The 18,769-nt window shown below is 35.9% G+C and overlaps 2 protein-coding genes across 2 annotated transcripts in view; both read left to right on the top strand.

Moving 5' to 3' along the window:
• The window catches only part of LOC145671122 (facilitated trehalose transporter Tret1-like), a 478,763-nt gene that overhangs the window by 198,688 nt on the left and 261,306 nt on the right, over positions 1-18,769 (top strand). The window lies entirely within an intron of this gene.
• The window catches only part of LOC145671870 (uncharacterized), a 72,144-nt gene that overhangs the window by 15,295 nt on the left and 38,080 nt on the right, over positions 1-18,769 (top strand). The gene's annotated exons all lie outside the window — the stretch shown is intronic.

The following is an 18,769-nucleotide window of genomic DNA, read 5'->3' as shown; positions in this document are numbered from 1 at the left end:
TCGCCAGTGACGTATTTAGGATTTTGTTTCGGGGGGGGCTATGCGTAACAAGTGAATAAGCACTTATATTTTGCTTTTTGTGTGCCGACAAATATTAATAAAGTTGTGCATATATAAATTTATTTCGGTGGGGAGTTGAGCACGATAGCCACCCCCATAAATACGCCACTGGTTGTCGCACACGTTTTCCAAATTTTACTCTTCCTCCTGACCTCCTCTCTTTATTAAAATTTTTATTTGGCCCCTGTCTGGGCTGCGATCACCGCCTAGACACCTGGATCAGGCCAGACCTGCTTCCCGGTGGTCCCACACAAGTTTCAACAGGATGTAAATTATAGTATTTGAAGCTAGATCATAAAACTCCTCAATGTCTGTGTTAATTAGTGCGCTCCACTCGTATAGATTCTTTTTCAAATTCGAGATGATACAAGAAAAATGACAATTCTTGTGTCTCGTTTTTGATACAAGAAGAGAAATTTCTCGTGTCTCGTGGCCGATACCAGTTCACTGAAGTCTTAGGTCTCAATCGCTATTTTAGTGTTATATGGCTCATATTATAAAAACTATAAATGGATAAAGCGATTGTATAAATATAAATGCAGAGCATTTATCAACGTCATTACACAACATACGCGAATAATAAATATGGTTTAAATGACGATATATCACACCATCCGTGGATCTCTAATGATACTGAAAGATTCTGATAACTTCTAATGAAATTAACAAGAAAAAGCAGGTGCTAAAATGTTATAATATGTAGGATGGGCATGTATAGTATGCTGAACTAAGTATTTTTTCCCGAGAATTTTGCTGAATGCAGGCGTTAGTTGAATAGGATGATATTAGGAGACAGTGTCGGCTTCCAAGAACATTATGATCTTGGAGTCTTCCATTTTGATAATATGAATGCAGAGCGAAAGATGAAAGTATAGATCTAGATAAATAAAAAAAGGTAGAGAATTGCATACGAACTCTTCTTCATATGGCGTAAGAGTTGATTTTATGGCTGGTGCTGTATTACGTTTTCTTCTAATGGATGGACGGTGAATATTCAGTGGGTGGTCACTGGCTGGTTGAAAGGAGTATACTCACTCGATGGTGGTTTCACGTGAACTTTATCAGGATCTGATGACAGAATGAATTTATATTTGTTTTTATTTTTTGCTATGAGATAAGCTTTACATGGTATATTTGAAATTTATAGCAAGTAATGTACGACGCATTGTATTTTCTGTAATCTTTCACGAAAATAATGCGAACGTCTGAATTTGTGACATTTACATGAATAGAAGTTCTGCCATCAGTTTTTCTTATATGTACTAGGTTCATAGGGCACATAAGAAGAAGAGATCGTACTACTGATACTCATATAAATGTTAAAAGATTTATACGCTCACAATACTATTTTCGTGAAGGATTACGAAAAATATAACATGTTAATTACTTGGTATAAATGTCAAATATATATCGCGTAGGACTTCGCTCATAGCAAAAAATAAATAATAATAAATAAATAAATAAATAAAATAAATAAGAATAAAAACAAATTTTCACTGCCAGTTTCGAGATATTTATTTTGACCATCTTTCTAAATCTATTTGTTCATGTATATTTAGTAGGTCGACCAATTTCATAGAAAGTTAGTGTTGTACGATACCTTTAGTTTAGTTACCCTGAACTACTAGGGCAACGAAAAAGTTCAAAAATTAAATAAACTTAAAAATAACCGACTTAAAAAAATTAATTTTGAGCTTTAGCACCTCTTTCAGCAGCAACGTTACGTCAGACGTGGACCTACAGCTTAATGGGGGGGGGGGGGGGATTCGAATCACATGAGCTCCCGTCGGGAATCAAACCTAGGTCTCCCTCGCTATTGGCTCATACGTTAACTGCTTATTCACGAGGGAACTCAAACGCACTAAAAAGCAGAAAATAAAATCTTTTAAAAAAAAAGAAAAATATTAACAGACAAACAAAAAAGCAGAAAATAATAAAGCGCTTGAAAGTAGAAAATAATTCATTGCTATTATATATAAAAAAAACGATTCTATAAAAAATTAATGCCTGATATAAAATTAGTTGGATGGCAATTATGGAGCATTAATTTGTTTGGCTTAGCACAAACTTCAAAAATTTTCACAGATAATAATAACGAATTATTTTCTACTCTTAAGCGCTTTATTAATATTGTTTTCTGCTTTTCTAGCTCTTTTGTTAAAGTCCGTTAATATTGTGTTTTCAAGCCAAGATTATTTTAAGTATTGAGTCATAGTTTCTAATGAGTCTATTTTGAAATGCGGCGTATTCTAAGGTTAAGGAAGAATTTGAAGAGCTGTAATAAAAAAAAAATGTTAGTTTAATACAGCACCACTCAATTCCTTAATGTTAATGGAACATAAAATATCACTAATTTTAGAAGAAAAATGAAGAAAAATTAAGTAGATCAGAAATTCCCCATATAGGGGTCGTTAGAAGATGCTCACACACTTCTCATATCGGATAAAACTCATACATTCAGCTTAACGGCTTCTCGTATATCATCAACAGGTGAGGATTATGGTATTACAAGCAAAGCATTACCGGTAAAAGTTTATGGACTCATTCTTCATTAAATATTTGAATCAAGCGGAATAACCTTGCACTCCATATCTCCATATATATATATATATTTTTTTTAATCTCCAGTAGTTTCCATTTTATAGGCATTGGATCAAGTTTTAGACTCACCCTGTATATATCAATTTCACGTTACACAGGTTCTAGGAAGAAATGGAAATACATTTTATCTTCAGTTTACATCATTACACATTCAGCTTCATTGGGAGGTCACGCACCATAAATTGAGAAGCCTTCGTGTGTACAGACTTCAGTTAATCCCTTCGTCTTGACTCCAGTAACAATGCCAGATGGGAGCAACCATCTCCTCGGTGGTCTTGCTTGCCTCACCAAACATGAGATATTAAATTGTAGGTCAAGTGACAAAACTATCTATTTCGAATTACAATAAATAAATAAATAAATAAATAAATAAATAAATAAATAGCTGCCCTCCCCCAAACCTTTCTTTGCTTCTCCGCTTGCCCCCGAGAAATTAAAAGTGGCGTCGTCACTGTTTGAAGTAGGAATTAATCCTTTTAACTGCATTCAGTTAGCACAGAACAAGATTCACTGGTGGGCTTTTGTTTCTATAAAGGCATGAATATACAGTGAAACGTCCTTTAACGGGTACTTCCATAATACGGGCCGTGGTGGCTTAGTAGTAAAGCGTTCACCTCTGGACCGTGGGGTGCCTGGTTCGGTCCAAGCCCGCGCCAAGTGAGTTTTCTTGTGAACAAACGCTGTGTGCGTGGGTTTTCTCGGGGTTCTCCCGTTTCCTCTCACTTCATTCCACCGTATCATCCATTTCATCGGTCTCTTTTCGCTTCAGTGCAGAATCGTAGAAAGTAAAACTTTAAAAAAATCCAATAATACGAATTGGCTTTTTTTTTTACGGCAAAAATATATGTATTGTTACGGTACGGTACATACGGTTCATGACATAACCGGACACTTTCAGATACGGAAACTGAGACTTTTCTTTCCCGTCCTCCAATATTTTAGTAACCTCTTTATAACGAACAGCAAATATTCTGTTCTTACTAGGGATGGGCAAAACCGGGTTTTATAAAAACTGGAAACCGGTTTCTAGTAAAACCGAAATCCAAAAAACAAGTTGCGGTTTTCTCAAAAAACAGTTCGGTTTTCTCCAAAACCTGATTCAGTTTCTCACCAGAGTAGAGTTTCGTAGTTCTCCGAAAACCGGATCCGTTTACAACAAAAATAATTTTGTTTTTAAACATATTGGTTTTTAAGCATATCGATTTCGGTTTGCACTTCCTTTTTATGAGAATTTACACATGTTCTTGAGCTTCTTTCATATGTGTTCTCGAGGCATGTTACAATGTCGTAAAATCAATATACCGGAACAGGAGAAAACCGATATCCGGTTTCGGTGAAAGCCGAGCCGGGTTTGGAGAAAACCGAAACAGGTTTCGGTGGAAAAATAGGTTTTTTGAAAATTTTCGAAAACCGGTTTCGGTTTTCCTAAAAACTGGAAACCGAAGAACCTGTATTTGTGTCCACCACTAGTTCTTACGTCGTATTTCGCACAGAAAATACTTCCTGGAATTTGAAAACAAATCTGTGATGCACCGTCACAGACACAAATCACTTCCCCAAAAAACGTGTTTGTCATAAGCCAATCATGAAGCAAATCATCACACATATAGCAGTTGCATGCTGAAATGAAAATTCTTCTTTTCACTCACCGCAATAAGTTTTCAGTACATTAATATTAATAATATTGCATGATCTTATTGGACTATTTCTACTTTTAGTTCAGTCAATATACACATTAAGGGATTTTTTTTACCGGTAGATAACATATACTTGTGAAGAAAATTACTACACATGCAGCATATTTTGCTAATCATATAAACTTATTTAAACAGGTCATCGAGAGATACTTTTGTTGTTTTATAGAGATGGACATCCTTCCTATCCACCAGTAATTCAAACAGCGAATATAGTATTTCGATGTTAGCCTATATTTATATTTAACGTATTGGCTGTATACTTCATACAATTACCATATAAGTTGAGAGTAGTTTAATTTTGTGTAACTTCTCTGTTACTACGAATATCTCTCATTTACGAACAAATAGTCATGTCCCATCCGCGTTCGTGTGTTCGATTCCCGGCGGGTGCTCATGTGGTTCGGAGTCCACATTAATCAGTAGGTCCCGAGTCATCTAGCATCGCTGCTGAAAGGGACGTTAAACTCAAAATCAACTCATCTCAACTAAGTGTTCGTCGTTCAGAAGTGTCACTATAGCTATTCAATATCCTTTTCAAGCTACGAATCTGTCTATACAGGGTGTCTCAAAAGTCCCCTGACATAGGGTAACTCTGTTATTATTAGAGTTACAACAAAGGGAAACCGTCTCCAAATATGATGTTTTCAAGCTAAAGTGAAGATTTAAAAAAAAAATCGGACGAACTGTTTGAGCTGTACATTCTTTATGCGCCCAATGTTAAATGAAAATGCAACGTTGCCATTTATCTAGACCCAGAACATAAGTGAACGAAGTTACTGTTTGAAATGGGAGCTGGCCATCAACACATTGGCGTAAACAGAGTTACCCTGTCAGGGTACTTATGAGACATCCTGTACGTATATGAGGCATGAACCTACAGCTTAATGTGTGATTTGAACCACTGGAACTCTTGGGTAGGGAACTGAACTCGGTTTTTATATACAAAGTCAATTTAACCACTGTTCCTTATATTCATTAACGATCTCCCTGTTCATATATCAAGTAGGAAATTACTTTTTTTTGCGGATGACCTCAAAATATAATGTGAGTCAAGCTGGCCCGCACAAGTTGCAAATTCAAATGAAAACGGTATCAAAAATTTGTACCCAATATGTACCAATTTGTACCACCAAAATTAGAATTTGTACCCCTACCAATTTTGACAAATTTCAATTTTTGATGGCGGGACAGCTTGACATCACGCTGGCCCGCCCAACTTATTTTTCTTTCCAATTCGAATCAAAATGGTACCAAACATTTGTACCCAATATTTACCAATTTGTACCACCAAAATTAGAATTTGTACCCCTACCAATTTTGACAAATTTCAATTTTTGATGGCGGGCCAGCTTGACATCACGCTGGCCCGCCCAACTTATTTTTCTTTCCAATTCGAATCAAAATGGTACCAAAAATTTGTACCCAATACGTACCAATTTGTGCCACCAAAATTAGAATTTGTACCTCTACCAATTTTGACAAATTTCAATTTTTGATGGCGGGCCAGCTTGACGTCACGCTGGCCCGCCCAACTTATTTTCCTTCCCAATTCGAATCAAAACGGTACCAAAAATTTGTACCCGATATGTACCAATTTGTACCACCAAAATTAGAATTTGTACCATCACCAATTTCGAAAAATTTAATTTTTGATGACGTCAAGCTGGCGCGCACAATTTATTTTTCATTTCAATTTGAATCAAAACTGTACCAAAAATTTGTACCCGATATGTACCAATTTGTACCACCAAAATTAGAATTTGTACCATCACCAATTTCGAAAAATTTAATTTTTGATGACGTCAAGCTGGCCCGCACAATTTATTTTTCATTCCAATTCGAATCAAAACGGTACCAAAAATTTGTACCCGATATGTACCAATTTGTACCACCAAAATTAGAATTTGTACCATCACCAATTTCGAAAAATTGAATTTTTGATGACGCCAAGCTGGCCCGCACAATTTTTTTTCATTCCAATTCGAATCAAAACGGTACCAAAAATTTGTACCCGATATGTACCAATTTGTAAAACCAAAATTAGAATTTGCACACCTACCAATTTCTGAAAATTAGTTGTCCCGCGTAGCATGGTCGGTAACACTCTCGCCTTCGATGCGAGCGGTCCCGGGTTCGATTCCCGGTGGGGCACTCGGTCGAAAAAGTGTTAAACGCTTTTTGAGGCCAGCTACCCAGAATGAGGTTTTCCTGGGTTTTCCTCATTCACACCAGGCAAATGCCGTGATGGTACGTAACTTGTAGGTCCCAGGCCACTTCCCTCCCTTTTCCCGGATAGTTTGCTCGGGTAGGGACATCATCCCTCAAAACGAGACGGGCTAAATGGCCATAGATGCCTAAAGCCCAGAAATCTAAATTCTAAATCCCTTAGAGCTCCTCTGTGGCTAAGCGGTTAGCGTACGCGCCTTTGGCGTGGGAGGCCCGGGTTCGATTCCCGGCGGGAGCTCATGTGGTTCAGATCCCACGTTAATCAGTAGGTCCAGGTCTCATATAGCCTCGCTGCTGAACGGGACGTTAAACTCAAAATCAACTCAACTCAACTCTAAATCCCTTAAGAAAATTAGAACTTTTCATTGCGGGCAGCTTGACGTCAAACTGGCCCACACAATTTATTTTTCTTTTCACTTCGAACAAAAACGGTACCAAGAATTTGTACCTAAAATGTACCAATTTGTACCATCAAAATTAGAATTTTTACCCCCACCAATTTCCAGGAATTTGAATTTTTGATGTTAGCCCAAATTGATGTTAAGGTGGTCCCTGCAACTTATTCTTCTTTCCATTACAAATCAAAGGGTACCAAAAATTTGCACCCAGTATGTACCAATTTTTACCACAAGATTAGAATTTCTACCACAAATTTCGAGAAATTTGAATTTTTGAAGGCGGATCAAGCTGACCTGCACAACTTATTCTTCTTTCCAATTCGAATCAGAATGGTATCAACAATTTGTACCGAATATGTGCCAATTTGTACCATGAAAATTAGAATTTTGAGCCACACCAATTTCGAGATATTTGAATTTTTGAAGGCGGCCAGATTGACGTTAAGCTGGCTCCCACAACTTATTATTATTTCCAATTCGAAGCAAAGCACTACCAATAATTTGTACCCATTATATACCAATTTATACCATGAAACTTGAATTTGTGCCCGCACAAATTTCGAGAAATATGAAATTTTAATGGCGGGGTAGCGTGTCGTCAATTGGCTAGCACATGTTATTTTTCTTTTCAATTCGAATCAAAAAGGTACCAAAAATTTGTACCCAATATGTAGCAATTTGTAGCTCAAAAATGAAATTTATACTCCGCAACAATTTAGCGAAATTTGAGTTTTTATTGCTCGGACCAACTTGATGTCAAAATTTGGCTTTCGCGACACATTTCTTTTACAAATTAGAATTTAAATGTTACCAAGAATTTGTACCAAATATGTACCAATTTCTACCATCAAAATTACAATTTGTATCCCCACCAGTTTCTAAAAATTAAATTTTCATTGCGGTCTGGGCAGGCAGACGAAACCTTTTTTTCTCGCATTCGAATCGAACAATATGTATAACCAGATTCCCCTTGAATTCATAAAAATGGCACGAAAAATTTGCATATAACTTGCTTCAGCAAAATCATGTACGAATGAAGATTAGAGATTGTTATTCAACTAGCAGGAAACTTATCACCAAGTCAAATTTTCCAGCGCAAGGTCTTGTTTAGAATTCAAATCAACATTGTGTTATAATTTTTTAGACAATTTGTAACAAGAAGCGCGAAAATGTACCTGCACCAATTCAATAAATTTGACTTGTTTACTTAAATATGTGAATCTAGTTGATAAGGAAGTCAGTACAATCGTATGTTTTAAGTTCGACGTCAGCACTATGAAAAGAATGTTTGACTTGTTCCATTCAACATTTTTACTCTGGTGCTTATTATTAATGACGACTGAACTTGTACCAATTTCTATCAGCAAAATTAGAATTTAGACTGTTATCGAAACGGAGATATGAGTGGATGGTGACGACTTCACAGCAAACTGATCCTCTGAACGAGTTATATAATAAAAATTAGTATTCTCCATGATCACAGACGGTTGGAAAAACGAATCACCCACCCATAAAATATTCTAGTTTCCTGAATATGTGAATATGTGAAGATATTTGACCCCCTCTCCCCCAACCAAGTTGTACAAAACCTAATGCTATCGATTTAATCTACCGCCTCCCCAACGAATTGTTTTGTGATAATGGTTTACTTTATTCTTTCTAGCACTCTCGAAAGAATACCATCATCAATCAGCTTGATCCACCATAAAATATTCAAATTTCTCGAAATTGGCGGGGTTACAAATTCTAATTCTGGTGTACAAATTGGTACATATTGGTTACAAATTATGGTACCGTTTTGATTCGAATTGCAAAGAAAAATACGTCGGACAGGGATGCTTGACCCGCCATCAAAAATTCAAATTTCTCGAAATTAGTGGAGGTACAAATTCTAATTTTGACTTTAAAAATTTGTGCAAATTGGGTATAAATTTTTAGTAATGTTTTGATTCTAAGTGGAATGAAAAATAAGTTGTGCGGGATATCTTAACCCACCACGAAAAAATCGAATTTGTCGAAATTAGTGGAGGTACAAATTCTAATTCTGGTTGTTCATATTAGTACATATTGAGAAAAAAATTTAGAAACCGTTTTGATTCGAATTTGAAAAAAATAAGTTGGACGGGCAAACTTGACCCGCTAACAAAAATTCAAATTTCTGGAAATTAGTAGGAGTACAAATTCTAATTTTGGTGGTACAAATTGGTACATATTGGGTACAAATTTTTGGTACCATTTTGATTCGAATTGGAAAGAAAAATAAGTTGGGCGGGCCAGCGTGATGTCAAGCTGGCCCGCCATCAAAAATTGAAATTTGTCAAAATTGGCAGGGGTACAAATTCTAATTTTGGTGGTACAAATTGGTACATATTGGGTACAAATTTTTGGTACCATTTTGATTCGAATTGGAAAGAAAAATAAGTTGGGCGGGCCAGCGTGATGTCAAGCTGGCCCGCCATCAAAAGTTGAAATTTGTCAAAATTGGTAGGGGTACAAATTCTAATTTTGGTGGTACAAATTGGTACATATTGGGTACAAATTTTTGATACCGTTTTCATTCGAATTTGCAATTTGTGCGGGCCAGCTTGACTCTCATAAAATATACGATAGGATAAAGGCCATCCATGACTGTATTAATTTACATGACAGAAAATATTGCTAAATGGTGTTCTTTTAATAGAGTGAATACCTGTATAAACAAATATAAAATTTTATCGTTTACTTGAAACAAAAATCAAATAGAGTTTAATTATTCAATGAATCAGACTATTAAATAGATTCAACTCAGTCAAAGATCTTGGAGCTACGTTTGATACGAAACTAACATTTAATAACCATATCGTGAACATAGTTAACGAATATCTTAAGATATTAGAATTCATAATTAGAAGCAGAAAGGAATTTAACAATTACCACACTAACAACAATGTATTACTTACTCTTATGTCCGATCAAAACTAGAATACATATGCTGCTATGATCTGGAACCCATCGCAACAGCACTGCCAACACCAAGTGGAAAAAGTTCAATCTAAAGTTATCAAATACTTGGCAAACAAGAAAACAGGAATTTCTCTATCTTATGAGGACTATCTAACTCTAATAGTCAACTTCTGTATCCCTACACTTGAACAAAGGCAAAACGTGATAGATATTATTTTTTCTCGTGGAAAATAGTCCAAACGAGTTTAATCGTGTGAATCTGATATCGACACTAAATTTTCATGTCCCGACACTTAAAAATTATGATGTTAACTCTGGCCTGTTCTATTGCAAAAAAAGCAAGAAACCTGAAGAATATACTCTTATAAGGAAATATGTGTCGAACACAAAGGAATTGACATATGTAATATGAACTATATGTTTAAGAAAACTATTGTAAATTTATTTTGTGGTACACCAACTCTATAATTGTGCTTATACCTGTTGTGTTGATGACAAAATGAATTAGTGAATTCCCATATATATATATATATATATATATATATATATATATATATATATATATTATGTATGCCACTGTATGTTTAAGTGTCAGCAGTAAGTGATAAAGTAACCCCAAAATATAACAACTTGGCCGCCAGTAAATTAATTACTTTTCTTTTCTCTTTTGTATTCAGAAGAATACATGGAAAACGCGATAGACAAAGGTTTATAAATGTGTGAAATAATTTTTTGAAGGTCGTAACGTGCTGGCTGGTAAAATGAAGTTTTATGAGTTTCAATTAGTCTTGGGAAAATCGTTCCAAGATGTCGGCCCCGAAATACATACCACAAAGCCTCCATAACGAAGTGTTGGGTTATTTGTAACAGTACATTCAACAACTGGCCTCCTTTGTTAATGGAGTTACAAGCTTCCGCCTTCCTTTTATATTATATACATCGTGTGTTGATTTAATGTGTATGAACACGCATACTTAAGAATATGCAGAAATTAATTTCTTCTGCAATATACTGTTAGGTAATACAGCAATTATAGGGGATGATTTAGTTTAAAATAATTCAAAAACCTAACCTTTGCGACCAAGAATCTAATACGAAAATTGTGGGATGTTCCTCAAATAGCATTTTCACTCCTCATTAGAAGAATCGACATGAATCTACAGGCCGTCAAGTAATGTAAAGGTAAATACAATACAAGCAGCACTCGGGAAAATTAATCATCTTAAAATTGCTCTTCCTCAACATTTATTAATTGAGTAACAAAAATAATTTAAGAACTTTCATTGGATGGCTAAGTGACTCAGTGGCAGAGCACTCATCTCTGGTGCGTGGGGTTCCTGGTTCGATTCCAGTTCATGCTAAAGTAGACTTTGTGGTAGACAAACACTATGTGCATGGGTTTTGTCGAAATTCTCCCGTTTCCTCCCACTTCCTTTATTCCATCATTCTGTTCATTATCGCCATTGCCGTCTACCTTAGCCTCGGACATTAATCATGAAACATTAAACAAAGAAACATACCAGAAAAAATCTTCCCTGTATACATGAAATACAATTATAACATGAACTACAGAAAATGAACTACAATTATCTGCATACTGCCTTAATAATATAAATTTTGTGTTAATCAAAGTGCATTAACAGCGAGATATGCATAGCCACAATTCGTAATAGTATTTTGTGACCGGAAATCGGGCTGCTTTCCAAAGGGTGGAGACTTATCCGGGTTATTCAAAACAATGTTATGCAACTTCACTCATGGTTGCACATGTGAATCATCATCATTTTCAATTCCCCTGCAACTACTGTTCATGCAGTACAAAGCCTTGCTCGTTACAAGTCCTTCTATAATAACATAATTAATAACATTTTTCTTCCAATCTTGTTTCCATACCTTTTAGTGACAGTCTTAGACTGATCACAGTAAGGGTTCTTTATTCAGTCGTTTCTTTTACGGTAAGAAGTGAACTTGTTACTTTGTTTGGAATTTAATATTTCTTTTCAACAATCAAGTCACATACATGGAATGTGAATTTATAGCTTTCTTTTGAGGCCTAATCACTGTGAAATTAAAATACCGCTAATTTTACTATAATTATGTAATATCTTCAAATAGATAAAAGATAATCGAAATGTGGAATAAGAGAACCTTAGACAATAATATTTTCCATGAGGTACCATTATCACAAGTCATTTAGTAGCTTTCCGTTTGCAGCCATTTAGAAATGCGAAAATAAATGGCGATTTTTCTAAATGGCTGGTAATCGAAAGCAGATAAGTGAGTCGTGATAATGGTATCCCATGTGAAATAATATTGTCTAGGGCGCTCTTGTTCTACTTATCTATTATCTTTTATCTATTTGAAGATATCACATAATTACTGTAAAATTAGCGATATTTTAAATTCACCGTGATGGGGCCGTGATGGGGCGAGTCTGAGGGATTAGTAAAAACCAATAGATAGTAGCACATGTCGTTTATCTTCCCAAGCTATTTCGTAAGAAGCCACATTATTCAAAATAATAAAGAGATAAATATTGAAAATCAGCTCGTAACGCATTGTTGTAATGAATATTCCAACATTTCCATAACATAAAATTAATAAGCAACTAATTTAAGATACAGCACAAATGTACAACTCTTTTCTTGTTTTCCATTCAAGACTTGCTTCCGTTTTTCAATGTGTTAATTTATTTGTTTTGAGAATAGGCAAGTTTATTTATTTTAAGACACATATATTATACCAACTCTCCGCATTATGCGGGAGTCTTCCGCTTTTCGACGTTCACTCCCGGTCTCCCGCAATGAAGTAGCAAACTCCCGCATAGTCGGACTGGGAGAAAAGTAACCTCTTAACATACCTTTTCGTTATTTAAAAAAAAAAAAAAACGTATACATTGAACTACAATAATAGTGGGTACCTGTTCCCCATCATTAGACAATTTTGTGTTGGTCACTCACAGTAGAAATTAACGGATCGAATTTAGGGCCGAGCTGTGTTTACACGTGTGTGTGTGGGGGGGGGGTGAGAGAGAGAGAGAGACAGACAGACAGATAGTCTATCCGTCCTCCGATGGCTGCTACTATTATAGTTTATATTTCGAGGAAATATCCCGCCTAAAATTCCTCTCTGGTTGGCAGGTCTGTTAAGAATATAGATACCCAAATATACTCTTTCATTTTTCAACTCAAAGCAAAGAGGTTGAAGAATATACAACATATGAGAAGCAGGTCAAAAAGTTCCCGGAATGTTGTAGTTTTGATATTTGTGATGCAACCACAATGAATCTTATACAATACTGTTCTTAGGTTGCCTAATTATGAATTTGACATGTGTGCACAAGTCATAGCAGGCAGTGTACAAGTAGTGTACCGTAGTTGAACAGAGGAGTGTGTGGTGATCTGTTGGTGCAAGGTCGCAATTCGAGCAACGTCGAAAACATCAAGTTCATGTGCAAATTGGAAGGAAATCTACTTCAGAGACGTTGATAGCCTTGGAAACAGTTTAGTACTATCGGATATTTGGTTCTTCCCAAAGCTGAAAATGAGCCTCAAATATGGGCTAAAAGTAGGATCATAACCAACGCGGCTGAAGTTTGAAAGATACTAAAAGAGAACTTTCGTCTGCGTTTCGAGTAATAGGAGGAGTGATGGAGCATGTGTGTGTGTGTTCCGAAGGTGCCTATTTTGAAGGTAATTAAGTAATAACAGTGTGCTCATACTTTGGTGATTAAGAGCTACAACAAAATTTCGGAATTTTTTTGACTGCCCCTGGCCCCTCGTATTCCAACATCTAATATTTTTACGAAAGTTATCGTAGAACATAATGTTTAAATCGGAGGAAGGAGAGACAAATACTGATGGTTGAGTCATATAACAGAAGATCCCATAGGCTTGCATCTAATTACTAGGGCCCATTTGTTCCCAAAGACAATTTTCTGATTTTCTAATAATGAAATAGGTGAAATAAAAGGGATACGGAGGCTCAGAGGAAAGCAAATAGTATTATGCACTGTAGATTTGATTTGAATCATTACATCAGGTCCGTGCTTTTGTCACTTCTAAACTATGCTATGCATAAGTATCAGAAGTCTTATGCAACAGTTATGTTCGGATGTTGACAGATATCTCAGCAAATACGGTAAAAGACATGGAGAAGTGATATTTTCTGAAATCGATTCAGTTTCCCAGGAAAAGACCCCATTTTCTTTCTTAAACCTAGAGATCCTTCGTAGCTAAGCGGTTAGCGTACGCACCTTTGGCGTGGAACATCCATGTTCAACTCCCGGCAGGAACTCATGTGGTTCATATTCCACGTTAAGCTGTAGGCCAACGTCTCATGTAGCCTCGCTGCTGAAAGGGATGCTAAGCTGAAGATAAAATCAAATTAAAATCTCTTAACCCTATATTCAAAGAGAAAATGGTTGCCATACAACAAGCAATGTATTATTATTATTATTATTATTATTATTATTATTATTATTATTATTATTATTATTATTATTATTATTATTATTATTATTATTATTAGTGTCTCAAGGAAATATACTATTCTCACCCGCATCTCTCTTAGTGCCAATCTCCATAAAGCAAGAATGATAAGAGATATCGAGAAGCGGTCTTCTGAAATAGACTCAGCGTCTCGACAATACTTCCTCTATTGACCAGGGCCGTAACTTGTGGGGGGGCAGGGGAAGCAACTGCCCTCCCAGGGAAGCTCCCAGCCGTTCGAGGGGTGGCATTTTAAGAGAACATTTTCCTATTCCATATACGATACGAAAATGAAATTATAAATGATACATCAAACAGATTCACTACATTACATAAACAAAACAGCACACAAAAGGCAAATAAAACAAAAATGAGACGTGGGTCCATTTCAGTAAAAAAACGTCTACTATTAGGGGCTCTAGAAATAATATTTATTCGTATGGCTTTGAGATTTATCAATATTGTCCCCTTAATTAATTTGTCATGTATGGAAAGGACCCAGGGACGTAACTAACGGCCCCACAGATCTTGCCATACGCGAGTGCCCACAGGCTCCGTGTGCCCATAAAGAGTAAGGAAAAGGGGGCCCAAGAATTAGAAAAACAACTTTTTCTAGGGGGCCCAAGTACCGTATTAATGCTTGTCCCCCCAGAAAGAAATCTAAGTTGAGTTGATTTTAGTTTAGCGTCCCTTTCAACAGCGAGGCTATATGAGACGTGGACCTACTGATTAACGTGGAATCCGAACCACATGAGCTCCCGCCGAGAATCGAACCCGGGTCTCCCACGCCAAAGGCGCGTACGCTAACCGATTAGCCACGGAGGAGCTCAGAAAGAAATCTAAGTTACGGTGCTGCTATTAACCCTCTATTCAAACGGGAAGTTGTAGTGGTAAAAATTAACCTTTTCTGGTTTCAACATTGGTCGTCATAGAGCAAAAATAGTAAGAGGACAGTGAGAATCTGTCTTTTAGAATCGACTCAGCGTTTCAAGAAGAGATTCGGTTCAATCTCTTCCATGCCATGACCCCTCTATTCAAACTGAAAAAAAAAATCGTAATAATTAACCAGTTCCGATTTCAGCGTTGATCACTAAAGAACAAAATCAGCAACAGAAATGACAAGCTTTGATTTTTGTAATCAATTTAGTAAAGATACCATCAGAAACAGCATCTCTATACTGTATTGGTAGAAAGTTACTGCTACTTACGATTTCAATATTGAATTCGAATAGTTTCGAAAGAAGGTAGGAAGAGATAAGCTGATGAACTGGACAGGGAGCTTACCTACTAATGAATTAAGACAGAGAAGTTCGGATAGCGTAGACAAGATGAAATTGAAAAAGGCCCTTATAAGGACCAAAAATGGAGGAAAGGGGTTTGTTTGGAAAGTGAACACGGGGTCCTACGGGATTGGCTGATGGCTTCAGCCAATAGAATTGAAACTTTTTCATAAGAATGGCTATATCTATGTCTGTATCTTCATTTATGTTCTATAGTGTCTGAGGAAGGATATGTCAGATATCCGAAACCGTTACACATTATAGTTTAAAATACAGTGTGTGTTGAAGCTTTGGTTAGTGTTTCTTTTGCTCGAATAGTTTGGAAATCTGTCGTAATCTCAGAATGTGAAACGAAACTTACGTGTTTTATAGTTCTCCTCTTTTCCTTATTCTTTCTGATTCCTCTAGTTCGTTTATCATTCACTTGCATTTAGCATTCGTATCTTGGCTAGTCTAGGGGCTATAACCAGGACATTAGTAATTTTACTCAATTTTTCTGTAATTTTTGTGTGTGTATATCAGTGAAGCATAGGTCACTTGGATCATGATAATTTAATGGCACTACTCGAGCTAAATTTGTCCTGTGATTTTTATCCTTGGAGATATTTAAAAACAGCCGTTAGTCGTGAAAAGGTTCAGAAACTGTACGCAAATAACTCCGATACCCTGGCTAAACTCCAGCAAAACATTATCCAAACCATCCGCAGTATCACCGTGAAGAGCTATTGGCTGTATCACCCTACATGCTGCAACGTACGCAGAAGTATCTCGACGATTAATGGGGACCCCTTTCAGCATCTCTTGTAACATGCAGATGTTTACATTTTCCTACTGTTTCGAGACCGGTATCTGATGTTATCATGCCGAGCTACTTTTATGTTTGTTACTCTGTACTTATCATTATCAATGCTTTGACATATACAGAGACATGCACAACAAGAGAAAAAGGAAATTATAGAGTTAGTAGAAGGTTTAAAGAGGGGAGACAATTCTGTTTGTTACAATTCCATTCGGAGCATCATATTACACTCTCCATCATCACTGGATCATACTGAGTCATGGGTTTGATTGCTTGTGGGTTGCGGCTCATGAACTTCGTGACCCTTCAATCAATAGTGTACATATTAATTTTTTTCACTAAGTTTCACAGCCACTAAGCTGAAACTATTAACCTAGGTATCTTGTTAATTAGTAAATTTAGAGAGCAAGTTCATCTCGGAGGAACATAAAAGCTAATCTGCAACAGTAAGAGTTCAGAATAAATTTGACCATTGATAATCTTATATAGGTAAAGTAAATCAGTAGCGCGACGTCGTTTGTCAGCAGCGATAAGTTCATTAAATAATTCCTGTCTCAAGTGATCACGTATCTCAGGAATTCTAAAATCTAACTATGGCAAGAAAGAAGTTTAAAACCGAGTCAATGCGAGATAGATTAGTAGGTACAGTCATATTCCATACAGGTGAACAGTATTCAATGACGGGAAAATAAAAGCCTTGTAAAACATCGTAAGGGCAGGGAGACTTTGTATTTCAGGAAATCTAAAAAGTAGAGTAAGTTGTTTCATAGCTCTGGATGAGGTCGATATGATGTGATCCGAAAAGGAGAAATTTTCGTCAAAGACAACACTTATATCTTCTTCAGATCAAACCCGTTTAATGCGTGCATTAGTGACATTATATGTCTGACAAAGTACATTCTATTTTAAAGAGATAGAGAGGGTAGAACATTTGTTGGAGTTTAAAGACAGATTCCAGTTAGAGCATCAGCTACTTAACAAATCTATGCCATCTTCAAGTGAAAAAGCATCGTCTACAGTGTTAATAACCCTTTGAGTTTACTGTCATCAGCGAAGAGCAAAATATTTGATGAAAAGTTTGAAAAGATGCTAGGTATGTAGTCAATATACAGTAAAAACAAGAGAGAACCCAGCACACTCTTCTGAAGCACTCCGGATAAAACAGGACTACACGAAAGCAGGGATCCAGAAAGAGTAATACATTGTTCTCTCCCTGAGAGATAACAATCTAGGAAAGAGAGGATCTATCAAATGCCTTAGATATGTCAAAGTAAACTACATCAAGGTGTGAGTTAGTCGTGATTTCTTGGGCCGCATGAGTGATTAACACTGATAAATTAGTGAGACACGAACGTCCAGGCAGGAAACCATGTTGAAAACTGGTTGAAAAAGGTTTGACAAAGCTGTATAATCTGTCTTGCAAACTATTTTCTCGACTGTACTAATACTAGCCTTCGACTAGCTGGGGACTTCGCTCCCAAACTTCCGCATTTGAAAATTGTTTTATAATGATTTTTTCCTGCTTTATAGTGCTTTTATTTTATGCTTTTTAGCGCTTTTGTTGGAATCAGTTTATATATTTTTTGAAAAAGTTTTTATCATTATGACAGTTCGTTTGATGACCAATGTGACATAGCTTAAAATTGCGAGAATTCTTAAAACTTTTAAATTTGTTTAATCATGATATGTATTCAAAAATGATATATATATTACTTGATAAATCCCATTGAGATGAACGAAATTTTCATGCGTAAGTTTCGAAAAATCTATAAAAAGCTAATTTTTATGTCGCTAAAAAGTGTCATTCGTTGCTATTGATAGTTGATAGTTTTTATTTTTCTGAAACAGACTACTTATTTACTTATGGATGTGTTGTATATGTAAGAAACATAAAGTTTCAACTAACACATTGTCTCTAATGTTATTAACATTCAAGCTCCTAGCAGTGACATATACAGTCCTAGTAGTGACTGACATGCTTCTAACAGTGACGCAGGTATTACTTGCAATAAACAAAAAATCATAACTGGTGCGTTCAGTGCACAAGGGAATCAAATACATTTTTGGGCCATTTTGGACATTTCATCTCTATCAGAAACTCCTTCCAGAGCTTAAAAGCTTAACGTCCAGAAATTGTAAATAACTCTTATTATCTATTGTAAATAACTCTTATAATCTATTATAAATAACTCCTATAATCTATTATAAATAACTCTTATAATCTATTGTAAATAACTTATAATCTATTGTAAATAACTCATAATCTATTATAAAT

This window comes from Thermobia domestica, chromosome 15 (genome assembly GCF_964235325.1).
Source record: "Thermobia domestica chromosome 15, izTheDome1.hap1.1, whole genome shotgun sequence".
NCBI classification, from domain to species: Eukaryota; Metazoa; Arthropoda; class Insecta; order Zygentoma; family Lepismatidae; genus Thermobia; species Thermobia domestica.
Note: the sequence above shows the minus strand (reverse complement) of the source record. Positions and strands in the feature narration are given on the sequence as shown.